Genomic DNA, 19,947 nt, shown 5'->3' with positions numbered 1-19,947 from the left:
TGTCCCTCTCACTGGTATACATGACTACTTGGCGAGGAAATAGCTAGAATTCTGGATGAAATGACCTGTTTGGGAGCTTGTTTAGAACCACAATAGGTATACGGGGTGGCTGGGATATCGACATTGGTGTGGCCATCTTCCCCAAATTTTGGACCGTGCCTCTTGACTCCAGAAGACTATTGCAGAAGACCATCAAGAGACCGGCACAGTCCGGATTCAATAATCGGTAACGTTTTCACTGAGTTATGACACACTTCCTTTAGTTAACTCGTTAGAAATTGGTAGCGGGACGCGATCAGGTCCGGAGGTCCGGATCGACAGCGAGTGGGACCGGTCTCAGCCTTGACTAACACCCGTGCCTATCTCTTGCACAGATTATAAAGATAGTATATCGCTACAGAAACTGACATAAAAAAATTTCAAGAGCTACTTCGCTGTGACGGAAATGTGTAGAGTATTTTGCTGTTGTTTTTCTTTCTTTCTTTTGATTAATGTTTCTAGTTGTACTTGTTGATAATTGTATTATGTTTAATACAATCCCCCCCCCCCCCCCCCCATGTAATACCCTCCTTTGGAGGGCCTTTAGGGCTAACCTGAATAAATAATTTAATAAATAAATATATTTTGCAGATTTCCTTGACTCTAAGCCCGAGCTCTGTAGGTTAAACATTCCAAAACAATGGTTAATGGTGCTATTACTACAGCATTTCACCAGCATTGCTTTCTCCTCCATGTTACTCTATTGTTGGCTCACACAGGAGGCGTATAATCCGAAGTCCGAGGTGGTTGAAGGAGCATTCGAAATTTCCTAATCGAACCGGCAGTATTAAGAAACTGAAAATGGTGGTGACAAACATCACTTAATATGTTTTAGTAATTTCTTTTTGAATAAAAGTGAGCAGCTCAGATGAAGCAGTTTTACGTATGCCTGCCAAAGGCAGAGTTGCACCTGTTAGTGTCTGTCTTGCACACTGTTAAAACGTTCGTCAGGTCCTAATTTGAGACAGACCCTTAAGAATTAATTATTTAAGGGTTTACGTGATACCGACACTCGAACGCACAAGGGCCACCTTTTAACGCCTTTTGTCTGAGTCAGAGATTGACTCGACGCCAGAAAAGAAGAGGCTTAAATGCAATCGCACGTATACATTGACATCTCCTTTGATTGCTGGCAGGTTATAATTATGACTGCACTGTTTTTTAAGGCGCAAACCTGTCTAGGTTCATGGTGCACATCGGCAGAAAGTGACCGCCGAACACGTCATCAGAAATTGTCCGCCGTATGAAGAATGATTAAAGGCAGATTAAAAGAAAGTGATTGATAGTGATAGTTAGTGATTAATAGATGTTATAATAGAGATTGATAGATATTATAATTATTAATCATTTTTAGTAATGACTACTAATGACCTTTAATGACCCATATGTCTAATGACAACTTGTAACGGCTGCACTTGATTAGAAATGACTAGATATATGCTTAGTAATGAGCAGTTGTGACTAAAATTACTACTAATCACTACTACTACTATTGCTATCGGGCTTTCACCGTTCGCCTCCTTAGAGATATCTTAAGAAACCTTGTAATTTTTGAACATCCGATTAAGTTTAGCCATTCTTCGGAAGGAAAGATACCTGCTACCAGTCGCCTTCCACGTGTTGCGTGTGCTACTCGTAACATTCGGCGCCGAGTGAGTAGTCCCGATAGGAATATCAGTGTGTGGTGTGTGTGCTGGGAGGGGAAGGGGCTTCAGGACTCCTGCCCTGCCTTTCCTGCGATTTACGCCGCTGCGACAAACCTACCGCATCAGTTTGAAGGTCGCATGGCATCTCGCGCCATCCGCCAAACATCCGCCAGACATCCGCCAAACATCCGCCAAACATCCGCCAAACATCCGTCAAACATCCAATGAACTGCGTGGCTGGGGCATTCAGACGTTCCTTACATGTCCACGAAGGCCCTTCGACGTTACATCTATGTACCACTCAGTGCAAAATGGTGATCCGGAAAACGTACTAATAGCGTTGTGCTTTGGGCGTTGGGCACACGCAGTAGGTCGTCCGTTGCGATACTGTAAAGGTCCCATTAGTGTAATACAGGCAAGCAAATATTTCCATGTTTCATCCTATATTTCATCTGCTTCCTTTTCCGTGACATATGCACAAACATATTAGTTCAGACTGAAAAAAAAAAAGGAAATAAAAATAACGTTGCCCAGCCCACACCGCGAAATGCACAACGGGCTTAAACCAATATAAAATAAAAGATGGGCAAAAAAGAAAATTCTGCGTGGCAGAAAAGAAATAAAAACTACAAAAAAGACAGAAAGAAAGAGAAAGAGGAGGGGGAGAGTGTATATATGGACGTGCATGAAGAGCACGATAAAATTTCATTTTTCTTCCATGTATTTATTTGCTCTACTTTTTCATATCTAGGTTGCATTCCCATCTGTTTATTTTAACATCGCTCGATAATTTGCTCTTTGTATGTTCTGGAAAGATGGGCTGTGATAGATTTAATAATATCAATATGGAAATACTATATTCTTATGCAAATTGACCATTAATGAATTGAAAGAGCGGCGATTGGTTCAGTTATACACTCAGCGTTTAAATATTATCCTGTGGTGTCTTATCGCTTCCTCCTATTTGTATGATAAGTGGTTCTAACCGTTAGTTATTACTCAATGTTATTTCGGATATTATAACCAACTGCACAAAAATGATGAGACTTTTTTTTAAGTTTTGTGACTTGAATATTGCTACTTACTGACCACGAAGCATGCCTGACTCGGGCGTTACGACACATAGTCACAGGGTATTCGGGAACAGTGGCCGCAACGCAGTCTGCTCGACCCGAGGGTTGCGAGATGATATCGACCAATGTTTTGATGACCCGCTTTAGGAAGCAGAATAATTCGTTGGTTCGCTTTTAGGGGAAACCATTATTGTAGTGCTCAACGTGACGGGAGCAGGTGAAGTAAGTAACTGTCTGCTGTTAGGTCCTTTTTTTTTTTTTTTTTTTTTTGCAGCGAAAGCTGCATTGGCCACACAGTCTCGCAATTTCGCCGAGCCTTTCCGTGAGAGGAAGAAATAGAAGAATAAAGAGCAGAAGGAAAAGAAGAAGAAACGCAAGAAAAAGAAGAAGAAAAGGAAGAAGGAAAAGAAGTGCAGGAAGAAGAAGAGGCGAAAGAAGAAGCAGAAGAGGAAGTAAAGAAGAAGAAAAGAAAATGAAAAAGAGAAAGTAAAGGAAAAAGGAAAAGAAAAGGAGAAAGGAGAAAGGAAAAGAAAGAAAAAGAAGACAGATAACTCGGTAGTTGGTAGAGGCGAACGGCAACAGCTAATTGCTAGGACAGAAGGTTCGTTCGAACGTTGTGACGGCGGTGTGCCCCCGAGTTCGACGTAGAGGCGATGCCATACCACTAGAAGTCTTCTACACCCCAATGAGCATGGTCAACGAAGAGACGCAAGGGGTGCTCATACGTGAAGTGATTCTCCTATGGCATAAACAAAGCTGAAACTAGTGCAAAAGCCATGTCTTCACATTCAAGCCGCACCTAAACATATCCATGCATATCGCTCTCGCGTAACTCCAGGTTTAACCACAAGCTAAACAACAGCTAAGTTCTTTTTTTTTTTTTTCATGCTCAGCCCATGGGGAGCGTTATAAAAAAGTCTTACGCAGCACAATACTGCAAGAACTCAACGAAATGGGAGCAGATGAATAAAAACAATCAAACCCGTAGGGAGTGTTGGGCCACATTGCCCATAGGAATAAAATCCAGCGTAATCCACCTGGTGGGCCTGTATGTGCTATGTTGGCAGCTTGGTAATGACTGCCTTCGGTTGATGTTCCCAATTTTCTTGTGCCTCTCCCTCCCGTCCATCGATTCAAATTCCAGGTCAGCAAAATTAATTACTAGAAATATGTTTTTTATTTAGTTCAGACTGTGGAATGATTACACTCATTGAAGGGAAGCTTTATTTTGAATAGCCTCTTCCATGAATGAAGCCCCATCATCAAATAGTGCGCAGTGCACACAAAGTATTGGAGCTTTACTGCACATCTTACACCTACGAATGGCACGCTTTAGCCTCTTTCATAAACATAAGAAGGTGATCAGTTATGTTCCATCACTACATGGTCGGACAGTAGCTTATCAAGAGATATAGGCCTTTAATCCGAGGGGTATTCAGATGGGGAAAATTATTTCGTGCAGACTGCAGATGATATTTAAAATTTCTTTTTCCTGTGTGCATACCCAGCATACCATAAAATGGACATTTAGGATATATGTATTAAAAAGGGATATTTGTTGTAGAGAACCTTTCATGCACGAATACTATTATGTGTTTTGAATTATTCGTAATTTCCTTAGAAATTAAAAGTCGCACATAACACCTTCACGTTGCACTACACTCATCTTATAACCCTTGATTCCCCTGTTATATGATATCAAACTGCCTTCAATATACGCTTATATGCCGTTATGAAGAGCGTCCCCATGTGGGCTAGCGGTAGACAGTTGTTTAGCAAAGTTATTTAAATGAATGTTGCGGATTTTTATTCATTCTCTATGTTGTGGAGTCGAGTAATTTCATATACAGTGCTTTGTTAGCAGCACATACCAGAACACTAAAGTAAGATTCTACAACATAATAATAAATTTATGTTTGTAGTCCTCCTATTCAATCAACCACCTCCATTTTATGCATTCATGCGACGTACATTAGAATGGTAATGGTGCAAAATGTGGCTAATCTCGGCTCAGCTGAAGACACGTCTCCTTTGTTATGCAAACAAATATATATTGAATGTTTTGTAAGTGGCACTTTGTTCAGAGTTTGGGCAAGCGTGTGAAAAAGAGGCATATGTAGGTCAATGGGGTAGAACCAGTTCCGTTTAAAAGCCATTACCCAAAAATGAGTAGGTGTGAGCGGCCTAATCTTAATCAACCGTATGCACACATGAAATCCTTGTGATGCGGACGGTGAGCGTGGTGCCAGTGATGGGTGCAGAACGCATTTGATGTCCGAAATTATTATAGTGAACAGCTTGTGAGCATTTGTAACTTGTGTATCACATAGTTCCAGAGCACGTGTATTTTGGTGGAAAATTTGCATTAAGCTAAAAAAAAAATTGGCTGGGTTCTTTCTCTCTCTCTCTCTCTGCTAAAGCGATTGTAGTACGAAAGAAAGAGCTTTCTTGTCTCTTTTTTTGTTTGTCTTAATTCGATGTGATAGGCGTTTTTTGCATGATACTTACCTGATACACACATTTTGTGACTATGGGCCTGGTGCGCTGCATTTTCATATGACATGTGTCGCCATCTGGGAGCCGCGTCATCAAATGGCGGAGGTCTAACCATGGCTTCTGCAACCGGCCCCGGCGCGTTTGATCTCGGAGGCCATGACTTTAATACTAATTGGTAGCGCCACCTAACAGCCCCACTGTCATATGGAGGATGTTTACTGCTACTTAAACTGGTTATGTAAGAGCAAAAGCACCCGCTCCAGTAGCTCACGGATTAAAGCTCCCGGCTACTGAGCACGCGAGTGTGAAAGCAGTACATGAGTTCATGGTCAGTAAGTGGTTAGTCATCGGTAAATTATAAGCTCCATCACTCTTGGCTGGCGAATTTGAACAACCCGCCTGGGAGACTCGCGCGTTGGAGCCCTTGTACGGGACTTGGAAGTGAATGAGGCGCCTTATTCATGTTATAGTATGCTGTAATGCGCGCAAGGAAAGGAAGCTCTGAATGTCATCTGAAGCACCGAAATAAGTTTTCCTATTGTGGCCCCACCGAATTAAAAGGTTCATGTCTCTTACCAAACTATTGGCCAAAAATGCAGTGGTTGAGCATAACTGACCTGGTGCTCTAGGTTTATGTTAGAGGCTCAATAATGTAAGATACGTGCTATCAAGCTGCAAAGTTTGTGTAAGCTGTACACCAATTGGTTGTGAGGTTCGTTATGGGCTTCTATGTATGACTGTTTCCTAATGTGCACTGTTTCCTAATGCACCCCTATGTAATGCCGGTAAAGGGCCTTTAGGGTATATGATAAAACAAAAATGTGTAAAAAAAAAGTTTTCCAAACCAGCCTTATACCACTTGTAAATATTCCAATGGATATGCTCCATGGGCATAACAAGAATCTATTGAGATTTCTACAAGTTGTATACTTAGTACGAAGCAAAATCGCAATTGACAACGAATTTTGCAGGATGCCACAAAAAATATTATGTATTTATAGGCCTGTACAGGCAAATATAGTATATCCATAGTACCTGCAAACTAACATCTTGAAAAATTCTTTGAAAAATTCGTAGGGTCTTTAAGCACTGCCTTTAATATGACGCGATGCTGTCAATGGCTTTAGTCTGCGTATCCCTTTGTGGATCCTCGTTCACATGCAGGCTGCTACTTGCTTGACCGCTAGTCGATTAATCTGCGTCCCTATTATCTCGCACATATTCGTAAACATCCAGTTGTAAGCTGCCCCCCTAAGGAAGTGCCTACGTGGCATATGAGTAACGTGTCTTTTATTCATCGCTCAAGTCTCCTCACTCCCGTTCCGCCGAAGGATCCTCGCTCAGAGGGCCAACTTCCGGTAGTGGTCTATCTAAATTTGGAGGTCATCACTTAATTGGAAATACTTAAATTATGTTGGTTACCAATTTTGGTCAGATTCGGACACGGCGAAATTTCGGGCGTAAAGAGGGCCAAATTTTGGGTGTTGTTAAAATTTGGTGGTCACCGCTGACTTGACCATTCCTATACATAAGCTGGACACTACTTTTGGTCAAATTTGGACGAGGTGACATTTCGGAGGTCCAAAGAGTGGCCAACTTAAATTTGGAGGTCGTCACCGAATTGACCATATTCAAATAATGTTGGACACTTCGGACGGGGTCGAATTTCGGGGCTCCAGAGGGCCTTTTGTGTGTGCGGGGAGGGAGGGGGGGGGGGGGGGGGGGCGGAAAGTTACTTTTTGGGACACATGCCGGTCCTCAAACGAGGGCTCAGAGCGTCTCCATGACTTATGAGAACTCGTCTCGTTATATATCGCTAATTATCGGTCGGTGCCCAGATAGCGGCTGTCGGCTTTGTCGACGTCACCACAAGGTCGTCGACAACAGGAGCTAAAAAACAATCCATCTTTACAAATCTTGGAAAAGTCCCTTTTTCTGCTTCTTTGTACAACCAGCCCAAGCGGCTTTTCCTAGATCGTCAGCGGTCACGCGTTCCGGTCTCAAATACCGTGCCCAGCTACGACTCAGGCTGACAAAAATATTAAGGTATAATATTGAGCCAAGTAATTAGCTAGCGTGCAACGAGCCGTGGAGACTTTTGACAACGCCGGCCCATGCGATGATGGATGTCCAAGTCATTACTTTTAAATAGGAATTAAATTACATTACTAATTACTTTGCTGAAAATCACAGAAAAGTAATTAAATTACATTACTAATTACTGCTCACGAAAAGTAATGATTTACAATACAATTACTTCTACTGAGTAATTAAATTACTTTTAAATTACTTTCTAATTTTCATCCATGCAGAAACTAACTAAAGCTGTAAACAAAACAACACAGCTCCACGACAAAATTCCGTCCCAGGGAGCTATTCCTTCCCTCATTCCTACAGCACTTGCCATTACAAAAATAAGACAACTGCAAAAAAAAAGAAAGAAAAAAAAAGAAAAAAAAGCAGAAGCATGATCGAACGGTCGTGGAATAAGCGGCGAATCCAGCGTCTTGCTGGTCCGTAGCTGTCTCCGCCATTTGAAGGGCCCGAAGAAGCTAGGTTATTTATTGCTTCCGCAGTCCCAAGAATCGACGTCGGCACCTTGCGCTCAGTAATGCTCAAGCCACGGTGGCTCACGCCATGGACCCTTCCACCTATCTCTCCCAACCCCAGTCCTCCCTCACCCCGTGGTGACGAGTGTAACCAGGCGCCACTGTGCCCTAGCCGACGCAACACGGAGCGCCACTGCGCCGCGCTCCCAACTAGTTTTCAACTCCGGCCTTCTTGCACCATCTCTCCCTTCGGCATTCCCTTGACGCTTTGTATCCTGCTGCTTGGAGAATGGTTGCCATGAGATAGCCGCACTAAGTGACCTGCTACACACGAGGTCTCAGACGCACTGCTCTGCTTAATTTTGTCTCCTTTTGCCGATCCGTTATAAGCTGGTTTCGCCTTGCCGCACGTCGTTCCTGCTTTCGCGGCACGCTACCAACGCTACTTTGTTGTCTATTGAAGGAGTAGTTGCGCACTTTAGTAAAAATAATTTTGAAAGGAATTAATTACTTTTGCTGCGACATTACTACCAAAAGTAATTCATTACATTACTAAATTGCCAAACCGAAAAAAGAATTCATTACACTACAAATTACAGGAAAAAGTAATTAAATTACAGTAATTTCATTACTGTTATTCAATTACTGCCATGTCTGTTCTAGCTTAGCGTACACAAATTAGCGCGGACGTCTGCTCCGCACGCACAGTTGTAGACACAGGGCTACCACGCGTGCGCAGAAGCGTGCCGGTGCAACACTACCTAGAGGTGCCACGCGTCGCAAGAACGCAAAGCTCGAGTGTTACGGACGTTTTACCGGACGTAAGACTGCTGCGCCATCTAGTACGAATTTAGTGACTAAGCTACCTACACGGCTTGGAATCGCCACTACAGATGGCGCCACATAACTACGCAGCCAGCTTGAAAAGTTGTTTTGTTGCCATTGTAGAGTTATTGGCAATGTTTGCAATAATATACGCTGGATCACATTTTGTAGTGAATGCAGTAGCCAGATCATTACTTTCTGCAGAAATAATCGTCCTATATAAAGAGGAACGCTAGCCCTATAATTTAGTAATATAAACAGCAAGCATCGTCTTTCAGATTGGAACAAATTTGAAGTTGTACACAGGATCCAAGTAGGTACTATACAGTGCAAACAGCAAAAACTTCGTGCGCATGAGGGGCCCATCCTTCATGCTGTACCTTTTAGTAGCACTCAAAAATTTTCGAAAAGCAGATGCATGTTTATTTTGTTTTTTCTCTCCGACTGTAGAATACATGAAATTTTGAAAGCTGTCTTCGGTCAGTATGAATAAATTCGCGTATTTCTAGCTTCGCAAGCTAAGTTATAATTCGATAAACGAAAGCCGTCGTACGCTTAGCCGGAAATAAAATATCTCCTTGCACGTACTAGGCGAGTCAGCTGGTCTCCGAGCCACAAAGAAAACCTTCTTGAGATAAAAAGAAGCCGTTCTTTAGACGTAGAATCTGACAGCAACCACTCATCACCAACGGGGACGCACACCAACGCAAACGCCGACCGCGCTGAATGGGTGGCCACGAACACTCGAGCTGTCGCTTTGGAGCGATCGACCGGCAAATCCCAAACCGAAACCTTCCCGGCAGGCGTCGTGACGTGCATGGAAGCGACGCATGCGCACAACACCTGTTTGTGCGTACGTTTCAATGGATGTGTGTGCGTTTCCATCCGGGCACCGTAGCGCTGGTACGAGGCGCGAAAGCAACCCGAACTTGGTGAAAATATCGTCAGCGCGCTGTCGGCCGACTTCCATGCGTAATACCAGGTGAGTAGAGCATGCCTTTGCCTCACATCGAGTGGCTGGCGTCTCGGCCTGCCTGCGGCGCAGGTGGCTAGTCCGCAAACCTCGGGACAAGCCCCCGCTAACAGCGCGGCACCCAAGGTTGACATTCTGATGCAGATGCCTAGGCCTAGCGCCATTACTTGTGGCGGGAGACGGTCTCTCGGCTGTTTTTTTTTTCCCGTCTCGGTGGCACGATTCGCACTCGGCTTTGTCCCTCAGGTGCAGCTACGACGAAGGTTTGCAACGCAACTGCTAGCGCTATCCTTTCGCGTCTGCGCCGCCCTAAAGCGAACGCTTGCAGTCTGGAGATTCAAAACTTTCGCCAAAACAAACAAACAAGCGTCGCAGCTGTTTCGGTCTGCTAGGGCGAGTTTTCCGCGGCGAACTTCCTATGCGCTCGCTTGAGCGCTGCGCCGTATTGTATGCATCGTCGGTTATTGTAGAAGCCGAAAGCTCATTTTTCTGCCTACGGCTTCGGGTGTCGGTGTGAACGATCGCTGAGCGGCATCGGAAACTCTCGATGTTAAAAGGTTGGCGGCGGTGTGCCTGCCGCACAGGTCGATGAGCGCTGTCTCGAAATCGATTCCGGGGCTCCGCATAACGAGCGGAGGGTGTCTCGAGTTCACCTGGGTGCCGCGACCGACTGTGCCGTGATTTCATGTTCTTACACGCACGCTTTCGCGTGCGGAACCGAAAGTAAAGCGCTAGATAAAGGAGCGCACTCCAAGACGCGGGGGAACGTGGTTTCGAACCGAGGGGCGCTTTAGGCGTCGCCCTAAAAATAACCCCTCTATTTAGGCGGCAGGGACGCGTTGCTATGATCGGAATTTACGATTTCATATGCGCATAAAGAAACGAAACCGCGCCCGACTCCATTCTTTTGCACCAGCGTGTGCAAGGTGTTCACATTAGCGAGCGTCTCTCCGACGAAGCCAGTTCGCTAGTTTTCGGAGAATAACGGTACCTATGTGCACATGGCTCGAGGCGTTGAACCCTTGCGCGCTCGCGCGCGCTCTCGGGATAATTGCGCGCATTGCTTGCAGCGTAGCGGCTGCAGCGCACGCAGACGCAAGATGGATTAAAACAGGTGTCTTTCTTGCAACATCTGTTTCTAACTGAGCGCTTCGATAGTTACTGGTCTGGCTGGACACTCGTTGAGTCAGGAGGTGACTCATCGACCGCCCGGTTTCAAGGCGTTCTGCCGCTGTCATTGGCGTCACCTCCTTGACGGATCGTTCTCCTTGCATGCTTTCTCAATAATGCCCAGCGGCCAGTTATTTAGCCCAGCCGACATGGATGGTTGTCGTGGCCTGGCCCCGTTCCTGATTTTTAAACGTTGTTTCATGCCCTGACATAACAGCATATTTAATTCGGCGGTATGCATTTGGTCCAAAAGTCGACCCATCATTTAATTTCCTTGTTTTTGTTTTTTTCTCTCTGTCTTTCTTTCTGGATGTGTGCACTTCTGATGCCTCGCTTGTCAGCACCGCGGTTGCCGTTGAGTAACGCGTGTCTGGTTCGCGCGGTGTCGAACGTTCAAACTCATGCGCTCGCCCTAAATGTTTGTGCAAACGCAACGTACGGCTTCCGTTACATCACTCATTTAGTGTTGGACAGACTACGTCATAATTTGCCTGCAACATCTGCAAAACGACACACGACAGTGGAATTCCAGAAGTCAGCGAAAAAAAAAAAAGTGCTTGCGAGTTAACGTAATAATTATTTACACGTCTAAAGTCTCGCTCAGACAAGTCGGATGGAAGAAAGGTAAAGCTGAATTGTCGATTTCACCTCCAAAGGAATGCAAGAGACGGAGGTAGAAGGAGACGAGAAAATTAATGGAAGAGTGTGAAAAGTTCTTTGGAGTCAAGGAAAATGATGTAACTATCTCTAAAACGTTCACGTTAGTCCTACTTATTAGCTTTAAATGACAACAGTTGCGACCTGAATCTCAACGGAAACCTTCTAATCTGTTCTCGAAAAGGCTACGTCATTGAGAGTCTGCTGTAGATGATTACATAATAATAATAATAATTATAATTAATAATAATAATAATAATAATTGTTTCGCAGGAAAACAAAGGCGCAGTATCTGTCACATCTCTATGGACACCTGTACCGCGCCGTGAGGGAAGGGAGGGAGGTGGGAATGAAAGTGGAAAGAGAGAAATGGGAGCAGTAGTGGAGGGTCAATCGTAGGTACATCCATGTGTCCGTGGTTTCGTTGATTTTAACAGGACATCTCCTTTGGCCAGTGGTTGCCATGCTTGGAAGCTTTCAAAGAAAAATAAAAGAAAGAAAGTGCTAGCCGCGGAAAGAAACACGCGTATGAGTCATGCATTTTTTGTACATATCTCCCTCCTCGCTAAATATGATCCGCGAGCATTAAAGAAAGCGCACGAAATACGGGTTTTTTGACCCGTGCAAGGCCTCTGGTTTGAACTTGCCGCACCTGACAGCGCCTTCTACTGGCCGTTGCTATGGCTACCCTGGTTACCGATCAGCTGCTCCTTGCTCCAGTCGCTCCAGTGGCCGTGAGCTCTCTTCCGCGTGCAGCGCTCCATTTTGAGACGTTTTGCGGCGATTCTAGAGGCACCACTGAAAATATGACTGCATAATAATAAAGGAAAAACAGTTCTGCTAATGGCGTGAGCACTGTGACGCGTTGTTGGTGACATTTGACACGGTTTTGAAAAGCCCGCGCTCAGAGTGTCGCCGCTCCGGTAGCACACTGAGAGCCTACGCTACGCAAATTAAATTCCAAATTGTTTACTGAAAATCACGCATTCGTCTGCCTATTTACTTGTCGCCGGGGCCGCACTTCGGACTCCCCTAATCGTGAAGCTACTCTGTGCACTATCGGCTGGTGTCTGCTGAGTCCAGGCGAGGACAGGCTGCTGTCTCTGGAAAATCGAGGTCGTCGGCGGAAAGACGAGTGTGCGCGTCAGCGATTCTCGCAGGCATGGAGCCTTCATTCTCGCAGGTGTGTTTCACGCTATCGGGGTCGTCACATCCGCCGAGCATCCGGCCTCTGTTGTGTCATCAACCTCCGCTTAGGCAGCTCCGATCACGTCGGTCGAGCGCGCGCCAGGCATCTGGCGATCTTCGACGCCCCGCGGGTCGACACTGCAGCCCCCGCCGATCAGCCCCGGGCGATGGCTTGTGTCACGCAATACACCCCCTCCCTCAGGGATGGAGGGAGAGGGTGTATATATATACACACACACACACACACACACACACACACACACACACACACACACACACACACACACACACACACACACACACACACACACACACACACACACACACACACACACACACACACACACACACACACACACACACACACACACACACACACACACACAGATATATATATATATATATATATATATATATATATATATATATATATATATCTGTGTGTGTGTGTGTGAGAGAGAAAAAACCCATCGGGGGCTGTCACTGATAAGATGTTACATCCCGAGAATTGAAGGCTGACACATGTCGCATTTTTCTTCATTTTATAACCGTTGCATTGTACTTTTAGTTATTGTCGTTTTACTTTGGTTAAGAGCACATTAATGCATTCTGTGTAGTCTATGGAAATTGAAGTTAGTACTTTTCTCTCTCTTGAGGTCTTTTCACGCTGGCGCCACAAAGGTCAATAACAGAGTGGTGAAAAGAGCGAGTTACGCAAACGTCCACTGTAGGAAGACGCGGCGCACACGCAGCGTTAATCACGATTTCATTGGAAGATCGGAGCGGAGCGGGTCGTACTTTGATTTGTCGTCATCAAGATACAGTAAAGTCTTCTACGTGTGCACATTTGACAGGGCCCATAATCGGAAATTAGCCCGGGATCCAGGCACAGAAAATGAACGAGTATGAGAAGAATTATTCACGCATGAGTCCAAAACAGTGATCGCGCACCTCATGCGACCACAGAACATAAGCTCACGAAAGTTACAAGCTATTCGTAGCATTGAGCATAACGTAGTCTCAACATTAATGCGATATTGCAAATAGCTTATAATACTGTGTTACACAACGTATACTATACACTTCGTTATACACTCAAACATCGGCAGTAACAACGCGAAAGGCGTTTTTTTTTTCTTCTTTCTTTTTAGCATGGACATGTAGTATGCCTGCCGTCTGTGGGCGAGACCTTCTGTGGGCAATCGAGAGAATACATTTATTCAGCAGTTCCAACCAACCAGCGTTTCGCGTGCTCATGGACTTAACTTTTGTTGCCTTGTCTACCTGCGACTAAAACTGCCGCCTTGTGCGGTATGCTGAACACGGTGTGCAAACTTTGCTCGCCGTGTGGTTGTTTGCCTTTGCGCAGATTCCTGAGTGCGAGGCGTGCGCGCCTCTTTCTTTCCTTGTTCTCGGCTTGATTGCGGTTTTCTTTTTTTCTTTTTTTCTTTTTTTCCTTCTTCTTCTTCTTCTTCTTTTGTCCTTGCGTTTTGCGTGTTAACTTCGAATTCGCACCTTCGCTGGCCTCGCGGATCATGAAATAGCTGACGCCTCTCGAATCCTCAACTGGACGGCTGAAGGAGAGTGAAGGAATGCTCCCGGAGGGTTTTCCTCGAAAGTCTGATGAAATTGTGCGAGCTGCGCACGAGGATCATCAGCAACCAGCTGCGCGGTTTGGCTTTGAGTCATGTTTCGATGAAAGAAAGTTGAGGGAGTCGACTCAGGCGCGAGATGAAGAAGGCGCGTAAACGAAATGCCGTTTTGTTTTCGCGCGAGCAAAGGGCTTAGGTCGTAGTGCTCCGGCGCATTAAAAGCTTAGTGTTGTGAATATTCAAAGCAGGCGTCGGCAGAAAAGTTAAACGACTCTCCATTCGATGTTGCCTCGAATCCAGCCTGAATGTTCTGCCTGTAACTGAAACTGTGATACGGACATTAACGTGTTGAAGATAACTTTCTTGAATGTGTACAGGAATTCGCCTAACCCGAGCTTGCGATTTATCCAAACTAATGTTCTTGCTCCCTTTAGTCCCACAGTTATATCCGAAGAAGAAAGAACATACAGCCGATATCAAAAGTTTACAGCCAGAGGGTATACTTCTGAGCAATACTATATGGCTCGTAATGCATTCCCCGGTTTCCATACTTGCTGAAGGCAAGACAATTTTTCGTCCTACCCTCTCCAATGGCTAGGACTTTCACGATTATTACAGAAGTCATATTATACGGCTTAAAAGCAAACCGTCTGGGCTGTAAACTTTTGATAAAGGCTGTACATACAGCATTCACCCCCCAAGGTGATTTTATTTTCTCACGTTTTCTTGCGTGTTCTGATTCTAGAATATATTGTTTCATTGCTTTCTTGTTGTCAAAAACGCACAGAAAATAAATGAAAAGCTCATTTTAGACAAGTTTTCCCTCGATAGGTGCAACTGTCTGAGACCACTGTCTCTGAAAAGCGCAGTATATTTACATGGACAGACGCATATACAGATATTTCTCCGGAGCATCGCAAACAACACTTCTGCCGCGCACAAGCACTTCCTGGAGAGCAGCTTGCAGCAGCAGCCGCAGCGTCGTCGTCGAAGTCCATCACGGATTCAAGAACTATGTCAGTCTCGCTCTCGGAAACGATAAACATGTCTTCCACTGTTAGAACTACTACTGCTGGAAACAGCTCGTTTGTAAGGTATAGCCTTTGTCAAAAGTTTTAGAACCCAGAGGGTTTGCTTTTAAGCCGCACATTATGACTTCTTTAACAATCATGGAAGTCCTAGCCGTTGGAGAGAGTAGGGCAAACAATCTTCTTGCCTTCAGCATGTTTGGAAACTTGAGAATGCATTACGAGCTCCATAATAAGGCTCAGAAGTAGACTCCCTGGGCTCTAAACTTTTGACAAAGGGTGTGCATCGCTGTTGCCGGCGTTAGCGTGCTGGCTCCGATAAGTGGTGGCAAGTCACCCACGCGCTATTGTGATAGCTCAGGCGAAATTTTGGGAACCTCTTGAAAAAGGTTGCCGTAATGCGCAATGTATGGGCTTTTCAGTATGGCTGCTGGGTACCGTTTGGGGAGCGTATGCTGTGAGCAACCGGTCCGTTTCTCTTCGAGTGCCGTCAAGGTGTCTTTCAATACGAGGAGCCATGTAATCGCTGGCTGCACGGAACTGTGTACGCTCACGCCAGGCATTCTTCGCTTATGACGTCAGGTTCTGTGTGCTGGCCTTGAGCGGTCTTACCCTGCGTGTTTCTTAAATTCCCCACAGCGATAGGGTGACCTCATTGTAAGTTTAACTGGTCCTGGCTTAACTGGTCCCGACTAAGAACAACGTGAACTTCGCGCGACAATTTCAGATCCTTCGTGTTATATAGTCAACCTCGTGTAGACGTCGGGGGTTGAAGCCTGTGTCCCATCCACTCCTGCAGTGGTTGCCCCCCTAACCTCGTGCCCCCACCAACCTGATTATTTTTTTCGCTCGCCGCAGAACATTGCTGTTCACATTTCTGCAGAAGTTAGTGTTCGTTCACTCCCAGAATGCACCAGCGCGCCGCCCCTTAATTGTCATAGTACCACGACAAGGGGTTGTGCAGGATGCGGTCTGTAGCTTGGAGCTCGTGGAAAGGCGTCTGTGCACCATGCAGCACTTGGCCAGCGTGGGCGCATTCCCTCGGCTTTTCGCGACGCACTGCACTCGCGCGATGATAACCGGAGTGGCGAGAGGGCTCACCGCGACGGAGTGGAGGGGGCGTCGTCGGCGGCGGCCGGCCGCGAACGGGGACAACCGAGCGACGGCAACGACGACGGTAACGGCGGGGTGCATGTGCCGCGCTGCTTGCGAGAACGTTGTTTGCGAGGGTGCTCGCTTCTCCTATCCGGGGCTCTGTGTGTGCGAAAGAAAAAAAAGGAGGGGGGGGGGGGGGGGTATAACACGCACGTATTTTGGGATCGAGATTAGGCGGCTCGGCCCGGGCAAGAGGGTGTAAGGGAGCGCCTACCGCTGTTTTGTTTTTTCTCCTTTATCTATTTGCATGTCTCTGCATTCACTCTTTCCTACGTTGTTTTTCCTGCTCTCTCTCTCCTCGTCGCGCGAGTAGCGAGCTCTCTCGCGTGCCGCCGTCGAGGCTGCTCATCTCCTGTCGTGAGGGGGTGAGGGGAGGGTCCGTTGTTGTTTCTCGACACGTAGTGAGAATCCGCGTTAGGTCCGTTGCGAGCACGGGCTAGTGGCGTAGGTGGGCTTGAATGATTTTCGAGGAAGTTTTCATTGTTCTGCCCGGTTTTATGTGTGCGCGGACGCCTGGGTACAAACCTTTGGCAAAAAATACTCAACGCGCGTGGAAGTTCGCAAACTGCAGAGCGATGAGGTAGAGCTCCGTCCAAGAAATGTGGACCGCTTGCGACGCAAACCGAGTGTGGTCCAGGTTCAAGCCTGGCGGACTGTGTGCTTTGGCAAAGGTACTCGCGCGCGTTGCAGTGGGTATGGACATAGATCATGGTCGGGCACAGGACGAATTAGAGCGAAGGAAGGATGATTGCACGGTGACAGCACGGCATCAAAGGAAAGGTCGAAATTTCAACCAAGGTGCAGCGGTGAAACGAAGGTTATCGTTTCGTTCATAAATCGGATATTATGCAAATTTGCTTATGCAGAGCGGATGTGGCCATATATATACCTCCGTTGGCATTGTCCCTCAACACACCTCTGAGAAACGCCTCGCATTCATTTGGACTGCCCAGCGTGCTTCGTATAGTTCGCCAATGAGAGCATCTTTCCCGGATTTAGACTGTCCCCGGTTATTTCAGTGGCGCGGGGAGTTACAGAAAATTAACTTTGGTTGGTTTGCTTTATCGGGTTTAACGTCCCAAAGCGACTCAGCCTATGAGACGCCGTAGTGGAGGGCTCCGGAAATTTTGACCACATCGGATTCTTTAACGTGCACTGACATCGCGTTAAGGAGAACGGTCCAGCTCCCTCAGCCGCCATATAAAGGGGAATGTGGGGTAAGCCAAGGGAAAGTGCGCGGAATGAGGAAACGGAAAGAGTAGTGGGCGAAAAAAAAAACTGGGAACTCCGGAGAGCGGACGCATAGATGCTTGTGTGCTGCACGCTTTCTTGCAGTATAGGGGCTAATAGCGCGTTACGCGTGGTGCAAAACATGATTCGAACCATGCCCTGCCTCGTATCTAAATTGTTTCTTTATTTTATGAGGTTTAACGTCTCAAAGCGACTAGGGCTATGAGAGACCGTAGTGGAAGGCTCCGAAGATTTTGGCCACCGGAGGGTCTTTAACGTGTACTGACATCGTGCAGCACACGGGCGCCTTGCTTTTCGCCTTCATCGAAAAACGACGGCCGCTTGGGATTCGATCCCGCATCCTTGGCCGCAGCTGTCGAGCGCCTTAACCACTGCACCACCACGGCGGAGTCGTAACTAAATTGGTTATGAGAAATACAAACAAACAGTAACCGTCTCATTTTCGAGGGGAGGGAGAGAAGCCCAGGAGTGGAAGGCTCCGGATTCATTTCGACCGACTGGGGTTCCCGTTAGCGTGCGTGCACCGGTATTGCTAAGTACACGGATATTTTGGGATTCGATCCCGCGACGTAGCCTGGACGTTTGTCTACGTCACCGATCCCTTTCTGAAACGCGGAATAGCCGTCAAGAGCGAGCCGCCTCAGACATGTCTCGCGGTCTTATCGAGGAAAACGGTCGGTCTTGTTTCGCGTTGTTACCACCAGATCGCCACTTTCTGTTAAGTTAAATTAAAATAAGTTAAATTGGTTCACAGGAAGGGAAAGGCGCAGTAACTGTCACACTTGCTCTGTGGACACCCGAACCGCGCCGTTAGGGAAGGGAGGAAGGTGGGAATGGAGTGGAAAGGTAGAAAGAGGAGCCGTAGTGGAGGGCTACGGAGTAATTTCGACCGCCTGGGGATCTTTAACGTGCGCTGACATCGCACAGCACACGGACGCCTCTTCGTTTCGCCTCCATCGAAACGCAGCCGCCGCGGTCGAGTTCGAACCCGGGAAATCCGGCACAGTAGTCGGGCGTCTTACCACTGCACCACCCCGGCGGGGCAACCGCTTTCTGTCGCACATTTACGGCGATTTCCACTGGTCGCTACGGAGCACGTTTTCTTGCTCCGGGACGACGATTTCGATTTCCACTGGTCGACCAAGATAGGCTGCGCGTATTCCGCTGGTCGTTTGGGGCAGCTCGGGACGCTCCAGCTCGATCCGCCGACCGAAGTCGGATCTCGCCGGAAGTCTATAGTCGCTGACGCGGTCACTTCCGGATGCTGCTGGATTCTTTTGGCTGTTTTTGACCGTTTCAGCGACATCGGCAGAGGACGCTCGATGTCACCGTATTTTGCGCGAATATGTCGAAGTGCGTCTATCGAAAAACGTCTGCAGCGTTAAAAAAATGAGAAAGCAAGTTGTTGAGGGCCGCACTCCTGCCTATTTATCAAGCGCAAACATTTTGGCGCTGGGATGCGGCTACAACTTTCGAAACCGGCTCAGCTTTACTTCCGCCGCGCGCTCTACATGTTCCGCTGGTCGACCAAGGCTGATTCGCTCTGTAGCGCTTTAGCTCGGCTCGGACGCCCAGCTCCGATCGACCAGTGGAAATCACCATTACTTTTTGGGTGCCATGGCTGCGAGGCGCTTGTACCTGGCCGTCTTTTATCATTGTTGCTTTACCGCATTCTCTCTACCGTACTCTACTCTCGTGGTGCTTTGTTGAGATTCCCTCCGCTACCAGCACCTCAACACTCCGCTTACTCAAGCTTGGGGCCCATAATACGTACTCCGTGAAGCCAGGCTGACAACCCAGGCGGCCGCCGCCTTTCGCGTACACCAGCAGGTCGCGCACTGCTCTCTTTTCTGCACATATCCCCAATAGGACTCCCATCTGGAGGCACCCCTTTACCTCCTGCAATTCGCTCCAAATTTTTAGTGCCCCCCCCCCCCCCCCCCCCCCCCCCCCCCCCCCTGCCTAATAACAGGAATTTTAAATTGGACGGGAAACGCAGAACAGCCAGGGCGCAGCAAGCCTTACAGAAACAATATTTAGAAGACCCCAATGTAGCATATGTAGATACGGCCACTTATGCAAACACCCATCGTAAGGTACTAGCAGTTGCAATCATGCAGAACTTCTCTCTGCTTGCTTAATTTTCACGGCTCTAAAACGGCTATCCTTAACTTTTCCAATGATTCAGTGTCCCCCAACACTCACCGCCTTTTGCGTCTTTGGCAACCCGGACAATCTGTCACCCTTAATTGGACACCCGCACATGCGGGCCTTCGCGGTAATGTGGAGGCTCACTCCCTGTTCC

At 46.9% G+C, this 19,947-nt stretch overlaps 1 protein-coding gene across 1 annotated transcript in view; it reads left to right on the top strand.

Moving 5' to 3' along the window:
* The first annotated feature begins 9,456 nt into the window (after positions 1–9,456).
* The window catches only part of LOC146186118 (CTD small phosphatase-like protein 2), a 53,019-nt gene continuing 42,528 nt past the window's right edge, over positions 9,457–19,947 (top strand). The window contains exon 1 of the mRNA XM_084607052.1: positions 9,457–9,610. The gene's annotated coding sequence lies outside the window, so the exon portion shown is untranslated. The remainder of the gene's footprint in view (positions 9,611–19,947) is intronic.

Source organism: Amblyomma maculatum, chromosome 6 (assembly GCF_055883805.1).
Source record: "Amblyomma maculatum isolate TAMU_Amacu chromosome 6, ASM5588380v1, whole genome shotgun sequence".
Lineage (NCBI taxonomy): Eukaryota > Metazoa > Arthropoda > Arachnida > Ixodida > Ixodidae > Amblyomma > Amblyomma maculatum.
The sequence above is the reverse complement of the archived record's forward strand: the minus strand, read 5'-3'. Positions and strand labels throughout refer to the sequence as shown.